The sequence below is a fragment of the Solanum dulcamara genome, chromosome 4, assembly GCF_947179165.1.
Source record: "Solanum dulcamara chromosome 4, daSolDulc1.2, whole genome shotgun sequence".
Taxonomy (NCBI): Eukaryota; Viridiplantae; Streptophyta; class Magnoliopsida; order Solanales; family Solanaceae; genus Solanum; species Solanum dulcamara.
The window spans coordinates 81,573,689-81,585,445 of NC_077240.1; positions in this window are offsets into that span (position 1 = coordinate 81,573,689).

The window sequence follows — 11,757 nt, forward strand, 5'->3', positions numbered from 1 at the left end:
CGGAGGGTCCCAAAATAGTTTCTAAGAAAAATCTACCGGAAGCCATTTCACCAAATATATCCATGGTCTAACATACATGAAAAAAAGGCAAAATCGCCTAATTTTACTTGTGTGACCCTAAATTTAATAAATGCACCACCAATTGTGTCGTCAACACATAATGATCCCCTGGGTACCTACAAAAGGGCCAATAATAGTTTTTTAGAAAAATCCACCGAAATCCATTTCACCAAAAATAGCAATGGGTTAACACACATGAAAAAAGGCAAAATTATCTAATTCTATTTGTGCGGCACGCTTCAGTCTATTGACGATCCACGCCATGCCTTTTAATGGAATCTTCTTGAGGGGAATTTGGCTTTTCGGGGTAAAAATTCCAGTGTTTACCAAGATTTTTTGAGTTATTTTCTTGATTCTAATTGATTGCCTTTTTTGATACCATAAATTCTATGAACGCACCAAGGATCATGCCGATGCCGCATGTACTAATCCCTCGGTTATCTACGGAGTATTCCATAATGGTTTTTGAGAAAAATCAATCGGAATCCAATTCACTAAAAAATATCCGCGGGCTAACACACACGAAAATTTGAAGAAATTGCCTAATTCCGCTTGTGCAACTCCTAAATGCTATGAAAATGTCGTACGTATTTCCAAGCCACACATAATGATCCCTGGGTACCTACGGAGGATCCATAATAGTTTTCAAGAAAAATCCATCGAAAGTCAGTTCACCAAAAATATCAGTGGGCTAACATACACAAACAAATGGCAAAATTGCCTAATTACGATTATGCAGCCCCTAAATAATATGAATGCGTTGTGGATCATGCGAGGCCGAATGTACAGATCTCCTGGTACCTATAGAGGGTCCTATAATAAATTTTGAGAAAAATTCATAGGAAGTCAGTTCACCAAATATATCCATAGGCTAACTGTTATACCCCGTACTTTTGTACCTTGAAAGGTACTTAAGCTTCTTAGAAGTCACCATGTGAGACGAATAATCTATAACGCTACCAAAAAACTCTAAGGAAAGGAGAATATGACACCTCATAGTAGGGAAGATTGGAAATATGGTTATAAGAATTTGGAAGAAGTTGGAGGTCAAGTAAGGAGTCGTAGGACTCGACTAACGTACGTAAGCTACCAACTTGAAAATTTTACATTCTTAAGCTACTTGAGTTCATACCAAACTTACGTAGCAAGGATTATATAGTTTCGTAAAGCAAAATGAGATTTCGAACCCATGAGGAGGAAAAGAAAGTAACACGTGGAAGCAAGAGAGAGTGACACGTGGCAGCAACTGAAGTAAGAGGTGGACCCTACCTGCCACATGGCAGCCCATGGGTGAAGGAGGGGGTGTGTTGGCCCAATAAGGGCTTGACACGTGTCACCACTTAGGGGTTGACATATGTCACCCCCTAAGGTGGTATATATATGCTTTATGACTTTTCAACTCATCCTTATCCCATAAGTTATATCTTCATCCAAAAATTCAAGGAAAGAAGAGAGAAGAAACTCTAGCTAGAGAGAAAGAGAGAGCCTCAGATTTAGGGAGAAAAAAATGGTGAGTTCTCCGATTTTGTTCCTTGAATTAATCATATAGGGTGTACCATGAGGGTATGAAGGTGTTAGTAATGTAAATTTATGGTTTCAAGAAGCCCCAAAAGGATAGCAAACAGCCACGAAGTTTCAACCGCGCTAGAAAAGCTTTCGAGGTGAGTTTTGGCAAGTTTCAGATAAGGTAAGTCTTTCCCATTTAAATTGTAATTTATGATGTTGTTATGAGGTATATTAAATGTATTAAATAAGGCTGGAAGTGGAAAACTTGCATAAGGATGCTTAACATTAAAAACAAACTAAGTTGAAGTTGTTAGAGTTAAATCGAAGTCGAGTAGTGTGTTGTGATTGTGGTGCTATGGTTGCAGATGGTTTGATTGCGTGTTGCAGGGATGGAAAGAGTTATAATAAGGGTGTGGGTATTGCTGGTTGCAGCCACACGACGCTCCATTTTTTATGGTTAAGGGTTTTACGAAACAAAGGTTAAAAACTCTATTTTGGTATCGTAATTTTGAGCGAGTTAGTTGGAGTTTATATTGTGTAATGTTGAAGTGATTTTACTTGTATAAATATTGCTAGTTTTTGTTGTTGGTTGGCTGTGGTAATTAAGTATGTAGTTTGAAGTTTGGATAGGGCAAGTTATAAGGGAGATGCTGCTCGATTTTCGGTAACTTCGGAACTAGTAATAAACTAGTCGAGAGAAATGGATAAGGAAACGATTCCTATGGATACTTGGTTGTAGAGTTGGAAATTGGAAAATGAAAGGTTATTAACCTTAGTATTGCTTTCATGTTAAATAGATTCAAAAGACGACGAGGCGAACGTGGTTAAGAGTAATCTATAAGAGGTATGTGAAGCTACCTTCTTTCTCTTGGTATGTCTTTGCCATAAGTATGTGAAGCTACCTTCTTTCTTTTAGCATGTATTAGAATTAAGTAAGGATTAATATGAGCTTTAGGGGTAATTTTATTCATAAGTCTCGAGGGTGATTCATGATTCTTGTTCTTAGAGATTCTCCGATAGTTAATGTCCTTGGCTTTTATAAGTTACTTTGTATCGTCTTGATTCATGCCTATGATTTCTAAGGCTCTTTTGATATGATCAATAGTGATATTTGAGGGGTGATTGATATGACTATCGTCCTGATTTTCAAATGACAATTCGTCTTTATTACTTCATTGAGTCTTTGACAATGTTTTAAATTTCATTTAGTTTCTCACTACTCCACTCGTGGATGCCTCAATGCTTCTTCCACTGAGCCCGGGCCAGGATATGTTATCAAGCGTACTTCTCTGCATTGTTCGTCTTGCCCCGACGTGAGGGGACAGGTATGATATGTACATGGGTTGTGGTGTATGTTGTGCCATGTACACATATGTTGATGTCTGAAGATATTATATGATATGGACATCTGATATGATATGATCTATTATGGAGATGTTTTCTACTCTGGAGTATGTTGTGTTGTAGTACCAATGATGGGAGGGCGACCACGTTTTGTTCACCAAGTATTCTAATGGGGCCGGATATGATATATATTTTTCCGCACACATTATCTGTGTTTGTGATAAGTATTTTGACATTCTGGATATTTTGCTTATTTTCTGCATATTTTGTTCTGGTTCTGACTTTATTTATTACAGTCCATGCTTTACATATTCAGTATATTTTCTGTACTGACCCCCTTTCCTCGGAGGCTGCGTTACATGCCTATAGGTACAAACGTTTGAGTTGTTGATCCGCTTGCTTAGGACATCCACTCTGTTGTTTATCAGTGCTTCTTTGTTCGGATCCCATATTTTGGTACTGACCTTTCTGTAGCCTATATGTATACATTGGTCAGGGGTACGAAAGAGCCCTATCCCGTTATATGATTATACTATCATTCTTTAGAGGTATGTAGATATGTATTTGTGGGTTCTGTATATGTTTTGGGCTTTTGTATTCTGTGACGGCCTTATCGGCTTTTGTGTGCTATCTAGCGACCTCACTTGATCTCTATATCTGTTTATTCTTCTAATATGCTAATTTGCGCTACGAGTACGAATGAGTGTCTAACTCGAGCAAGATTCGTGGATTACGGAGTTGGGTCGTGACACTAACACACACAAAACAATAGTGAAATCGCCTAATTCCGCTTGTGCGACCCCTAAATACTATGAACGCGTCGAATATCATTCTTAGGCCTCACTTACTGATCACTCATGTATCTATGGACAGTCCCATAACGGTTTCCGAGAAAAATCCATAGGAAGCCATTTCACCAAAAATATGTATGAGCTAACACACACGAAAAAATAGCGAAATTGCCCAGTTCCTTTTGTGCTGCCCCTAAATGCTATGAACGTGCCGTGGATCGTGCCGAGGTCGCACGTAATCATCCCCCGGGTACCTACGGAGGGTCCCATAATAATTTTCGAGAAAAATCTACCAGAAGCTATTCAACCAAATATATCCATAGGCCAACATATACGAAAAATGGCAAAATCGCATAATTTCCCTTGTGCGATCCTTAAATGCTATGAACGCATTATCGATCATGACGAAGCCGCATGTACTGATCCCTCGGATACCTACAGAGGGTCCCATATTGGTTTTCTAGAAAAACTCATCGAAAGCCATTTTACCAAAAATATTCATGGGTTAACAGACACGGAAAAAATGGTAAAATCGCCTAATTCTTCTTGTGCGGCCTCTAAATGCTATGAATGCATCAAAGATTATGTTGCGGTTGAATGTACTGAACCCCTGGGTACCTACGGAGTATTCCATAATAGTTTCTGAGATAAATCCACCAAAGACATTGCAATAAAAATATCCATAGGCGAACACACAGGAAAAAATGGCAAAATCACATAATTCTGCTTGTGCGGCCCCTAAATACTATGAACATAATAAGGATAGTGTTGACGCTGCACGTACTGATTCCACGGGTACCTACGGAGGGTTCCATAATGGTTCCCGAGAAAAAATTCACTGGAAGCCAATTCACCAAAAATATTAATTGGCTAACACACACGAAAAAGAAAATAAATCACCTAAATCGCTTGTGCAGCCCCTAAATGCTATGAAAGCATCATAGATATTGTCGAGGTCGCATGTACTGATCCTTTAGGTACCTACAGAGGGTCCCATAATGATTTACAAGAAAAATTCACTGAAAGTCAGTTTACTAAAAATATCCATGGGCTAACACACACGAATAAATGGCAAAATTGCTTAATTGCAATTGTGCGGCCCCTAAATGTTATTACGCTCCGTGGGTCATGCCAAGATTGAATGTACTGATCCCCCGGGTACCTTTGGAGGGTACCATAATGGTTTCCTAGAAAAATACATCAGAAACCAATTCACCAAAAATATCTATGAGCTAACACACATGAAAAAAATGGTGAAATTATCTAATTTTGCTTGTGCAGCCCGTAAATGCTATGAACGGGCTGTGGATTGTGATGAGGCCGCATGTACTGATCCATTGGATACCTACAGAGGGTCCCATAATGGTTTTCTAGAAAAATCAATCGGTATCCAGTTCACCAAAAATATCATTGGCTTAACACATACGAAAAAATGGTGAAATCACCTAATTTCGCTTGTGCGACTCCTAAATACTATGAATGCACCGTAGATTATGCTAAGGCCGCACTAACTGATTGCACGGATAACTACAGAGGGTTCCACAACTGTTTTCAAAAAATTCTATCGAAAGTCATTTCACCAAAAATATTAATGGGCTAATACACCAAAAACAATGGCGAAATCGCCTAATTCTAATTGTGCGGCCTCTATATGCTATGAATGCACCGTAGATCGTGCTAAGTTCACACATAATGATTCCCCGGATACCTATGGAGGATCCCATAACTGTTTTGAGAAAAATCTACCAAAAGTCATTTCCCCAAATATATCCATGGGTTAACACACAAGAAAAAATGACAAAATCGCATAATTCCGCTTGTGAGGGCCCCTACATGCTATGAATGCACCATCGATCGTGCTGAGACCACACGCACTGATCCCCTTGGTACCCACAGAAGGTTCCATAATAGTTTGTGATAAATATCCACCGAAAACCAGTTCACCAAAAATATCCATGGGCTAACACACACCAAAAAACTGGTAAACTCGTTTTATTCTGCTTGTGCGGCCTCTAAATATTATTAACGCACCGTGGATCATCCTGAGGCGACAATTACCGATCCCTCAAATACCTATGCAGGGTCCCACAATATTTTTTAAGAAAAATCTACCAGAAACTAGTTCACTAAAAATATTTATGGGCTAACACACATTAAAAACTGGTAAAATCACCTAATTTTGCCTGTGAGGTGCCTAAATGCTATCAAGTTCAAAGGAATCCAGTTCACTAAAAATATCCATAAACTAACATGCACGAAAAATGGCAAAATTGACTAATTTCACTTGTGTGGCCCCTAAATACTATGAACGCAGCGTCGATCGCATCGAGGTCGCATGTACTGATACCTCGGGTACCTACGAAGTGTTCCATAATGGTTTTCTATAAAAATCTACCAAAATCTATTTTGCCAAAAATATTCATGGGCTAACATACATGAAAAAAATGAAAAAATCGTCTAATTTCACTTGAGCGGTCCCTAGCTGCTATGAACGCGTTGTGGATCATGTCGAGACCACATGTCTTTATCCCCAGGGTATCGATGGAGGGTCTCATAATGGTTTCTAAGAAAAATTCATCGAAAGACAGTTCACCAAAAGTATTCATTGGCAAACACACACAAAAAATGGTGAAATCGCCTAATTTCGATTGTGCGGCCCCTTAATGCTATAAAAGCGTCATGGATCGTGCCAATGCCTCATGTACTGATCCCATTGGTACCCACGGAGGGTTCTACAATGGTATTCGAGAAAAATCCATCGGAAACCAGTTCATAAAAAATATTCATGGGAAAACACACACGAAAAGATGGCAAAATCGCTTAGTTCTTCTTGTGCGACCATAAAATGTTATGAATGCATCGTGAATCCTATCGAAGTCGGGTACCTACGTAGGGTCTCATCATGGTTTCAAAGAAACAAATTCACCGAAAGTCAGTTCACCAAAAATATTCATGAGCAAACACACATGAAAAATGGTAAAATCGCCTAATTCTGCTTGTGCGGACCTAAGATGCTATGAATGCACCGTGGATCGTATCGAGGCCGGACTGTCTGATCCCCGAATACCTACAAAGGGTCCCATAATGGCTTTCAAGAAAAATTCACAAGAAGCCAGTTCGCCAAAAATATTAATGGGCTAATATACACGAAAAAATTGGCAAAATTTGCATAATTTCGCTTGTGCGGTTTCTAAATGCTACAGATGCTCCGTGGATCGTGTTGAGGCCACATGTACTGATCCATCAGGTACCTACGGAAGGTACCATAATGGTTTTGAAAGCCAGTTCACCAAAAATATCTAAGGGCTAACACATACGAAAAAATAAAAAACTTTCCTAATTCCACTTGTGAGGCCCTTAAATGGTATAAATGCACCATGGATCGTGTCGAGGTCACACATATTGATCTCCTGGATAACTACGGAGGATCCCATAATTCTTTATGAGAAAAATCCATCGAAAGTTAGTTGACCAAAAATATTCATGGATTAACACATATGAAAAAATGGTGAAATCGCCTAATTCCGCTTGTTAAACCCCTAAATGCTATAAAAGCATTGTGGATCGTGCTGAGGTCTTACATACTGATTTCCCGGGTATCTACGGAAGGTCCCATAATAGTTTCAGAGAAAAAATTCATCAAAAGTCAGTTCACCAAAGATTTTCATGGGCAAAACACTCAAGAAAAAATAGCGAAATTACCTAATTCCGCTTGTACATTCTTTAAATGCTATGAATGCATCGTGGATCATGTTGTGGCCACACGTACTGATTCTCTAGGGTACCATAATGGTTTCTGAGAAAAATTCACCGGAAGCCAGTTCACCAAAAATATCTATGGGCTAACAACATGAAAAAATGACAAAATCGCTTAATTTCACTTATACGGCCCCTAAAATCTATGAACGCACCGTGAATCATGCCGATGCCGCACTTACTGATCTCCCGAATACCTAAGGAGGGGCCTATAATATTTCCGAGTAAAATCCAATGAAATCGCTTAATTTCGCTTGCGGCCCCTAAATTCTACAAACGCGTCATGGATTCTATCGAGGCAGCACTTACTGATCGCCTGGGTACCTAAACGAATGTCATTTCACCAAAATATTCATGAGCTAACATACACAAAAAATGATAAAATCGTATAATTCCATTTGTACAATCCCTAAATGATATGAATACACTATAGATCGAGCCGATGCTACATGTACAGATCCCCTGGTTACTTACGTAGGTTCCCATATGGGTTTTGAATTTTTTTTATCGGAATCCAATTCACCATAATATTCATGAGCTAACACACATAAAAAAATGAAAAAATCACCTAATTCATCTTATGAAGCCCTTAAATGTTATGAATACAATGTAGATCTTGCTAAAGATACACATACTGATCACCTGAATACATGTGGTGGTTCCTATATGGGTTTAGGAAAAAAAATTTGATCAGAAGTCATTTCACCAAAATATTCATTGGCTAACACATACGAAAATGAGAAAATTACTTAAATTCATTTGTGCGGCCCGTAAATGCTATGATTGCGCCGTGAATTATTTCGAGGTTATACTTACTGATTTCCTGGGTACTTACAAAGGATCCCATGTGAGTTTCAAAAAAATTGACCAGAAGTCATTTCATCAAAATATTCATAGTTTAACACACACGAAAAATGAGAAAATTGTTTAATTCCCCTTTTGCAGCCCATATATGCTATGAATGCACTGTGGATCATGTCGAGGCTACCCATACTGATCCCCCAGGTACTTACAAAGGGTCCCATATAGGTTTTAGAAAAAACTGATCGTAAACCAGTTCGCCAAAATATTAATATGCTAACACACATGAAAAATGAGAAATCATTTATTCTTCTTGTGCGACCCCTAAATATTATGAATGCACTGTGGATCATGGAAAGACTGCAAGTACTGATCCCACAGGTACTTGCTGAGGGTCCTATATGGATTTAAAAGAAAATTGACCAGAAGCCAGATCACCAAAATATTCATGGGCTAACACACACGAAAAATGAGAAAATCTCCAAATTCTGCTTGTGCAACCCTAAATTCTATGAATGCATCGTGGATCGTTCCTAGGCTACACATAATGATCCCTCGAGTACTTACGGAGGATCCCATATGAATATCAGAAAAAATTAACAGGAAGCCAGTTCACCAAATTATTTAAGGGCTAACACATATGAATAAATGAGAAAATCACCTAATTATAATGTTCCGTCCTTAAATACTATGAATGCATCGTGCATCATGCTGAAGCTACACGTTCTGATCCCCCAGATACTTACGGAGGGTCCCATATGGGTTTCAAAATTTTTTTATCGAAAGTCAGTTCACCAAAATATTCATGGGATAACACATACGAAAAATGAGAAAATCGCCTAATTCCGCTTGTGCGGCCTCTAAATGCTATGAATGCACAGTGGATTGTGCTGAGATTACACGTACTGATCCCCTGGGTACTTACGGAGGGTTTTGTATGATTTTTGAAAAAAATTTGACCGAAATCCATTTCACCAAAATATTAATGGGCTAACACACACGAAAAATGAGAAAATCGCCTAATTTCTCTTTTGTTGCCCATAAATGCTATGAATGCATCGTGGATCGTGTTGAGGCTATACGTACTAATCTCTCGGATACTTACGGAGAGTCCCATATGGGTTTAGAAAAAATATTGATCGAAATTCAGTTCATCCAAATATTCATGGGCTAACACAAAGTAAAAAAAAAAGAAAATCACTTAATTTTGCTTGTGCGACCCCTAAATGCTATAAATGTTTCATGGATAGGGACAAAACTACACATACTAATCCTCTCGGTACTTATGGAGGGTCACATGTGGGTTTAGGGAAAAAACTGATCGGAAGCTAGTTTATCAAAATATTCATGGGCTAACACACATGAAAAATGAGAAAATCGCCTAATTTTATTTATGCGGCCCCTAAATGATATGAATGCATTATGGATCGTGTCAAAACTACACATATTGATCCCCCGGATACTTACAGAGGATTCTATATGAGTTTTGAAAAAATTGACCGGAAGTCATTTTACAAACCACTATGTATTGCAAGAAAATCCTATGTGTACCTATGTATACCTAATGAAAGTCCTTAGATCACTAAAATGATTTTTATGGGCTAACACACACGAAAAATGAGAAAATTGCCTAATTTTGCTTGTGCGGCCTCAAATGCTTTGAATACGATGTGAATTCATGCCGAGAAAACATATACTGATCCCCCGAATACTTATATAGGGTCCCAATATGGGTTTTGAGAAAAAATAACGGGAAACCAGTTCACCAAAATATTCATGGGCTAACACACACGAAAAATGAGAAAATCGGCTATTCCGCTTGTGCGATCCTAAATGTTATGAATGCATTGTGGATCGTGTTGAGGCTGCAAGTACTGATCCCCCGCATACTTACAGAGGGTCCTATATGGGTTTCAAAAAAAAATGACCGGAAGCCAATTCACTAAAATATTTATGGGCTAACACACATGAAAAATGAGAAAATCACCAAATTCTGCTTGTGCAGTCCCTAAATACTATGAATGAGTCATGGATCGTGCTGAGGCTACACGTACTGATCCCTCGGGTAGTTACGGAGGGTCCTATATGGGTTTCAAATAAAAATTGACCCAAAGCCAGTTCACCAAAATATTAATGGGGCAACACTCACGAAAAATGAGAAAATCGCTCCTTAAATATTGTGAATGTGTGGTGGATCATTTCGAAGCTATACTTATTGATCCCCCGGATACTTATGGAGGGTCCTATATGAGTTTCAGAAAAAATTGATCAGAAGCTAGTTCACCAAAATATTCATTGGCTAACACACACGAAAAATGAGAAAATCATCTAATTTCGCTTGTGCGGTCCCTAAATGATATGAATGCACCATGGGTCATGTCCAGGCTATACATACTTATCCTCCAGATACTTACAGAGGGTCTCATATAGATTTCAGAAAAAAATTGATCGCAAGTCAGTTTACCAAAATATTCATTGGTAAACACACACGAAAAATAAAAAAATCGTCTAATTACTCTTGTGAGGCCCCTAAATATTATGAATGCACTATGGATCGTGCCGAGGCTATACGTACTTATCCCCCAGATACTTACAGAGAGTCCTATGTCCTGGAGAATGATACGTATAGTCTTACCATAATCTACACTATTTTTTGACATTTAGCGGCCAATCAACATGTATTAGGCGATTTTCTTAAATTTTCATGTGTTAGTCAATAAATTATTTGGTGATATAATTTTCGGGCACTTTATTTTCAAAACCTTTATTAGACCCTCCTTACTGACCTGGGGAAACAGTACTATAGATTCACCATGATCCACATCATTTTTTTAGCATTTAGGAGGCATTCAATAAAAATTAGGTAATTTTCTCAATTTTTCGTGTGTGTTAGTCAATGAATTTTTTGGTGATATGATTTTCAATATTTTTTTTCAAAATTTTTATAGGACCCTCCGTAATGATTTGGGAGAACAGTACATATAGCATCACTATGATCCACGCCATTATTTAGCATTTTAGTGATATGACTTTCGAGCAATTTTTTTCAAAAATATTTACAGGATCCTCTGTAATGACATGGCAGTACGTATAACATCACCATGATCCACGCGAATTTTAGCATTTAGGGGTAAGTAAACAAGAATTAGGCAATTTTTTCAATTTTTCATGTGTTAGTAAATGAATTTTTTGATAATATGGTTTTCAGACACTTTTTTTACAAATATTTACAGGACACTCTTTAATGACCTGGTGCAATAGTATGTATAGCCTACCATGATCCACGCTATTTTTTTAGCATTTATGAGTCACTCAACAAGAATTAGGTGATTTACTCAGTTTTTTGTATATGTTAGCTAGTCAATGAATTTTTTGGTGATATGATTTTTGAACATTTTTTTTCAAAACCATTACAGACACCTCTGTAGTGACCTGGGGGAATTTAATCAGTTTTTCATATGTATTAGTCCATAAATTTTATGGGATATAATGGACTGGC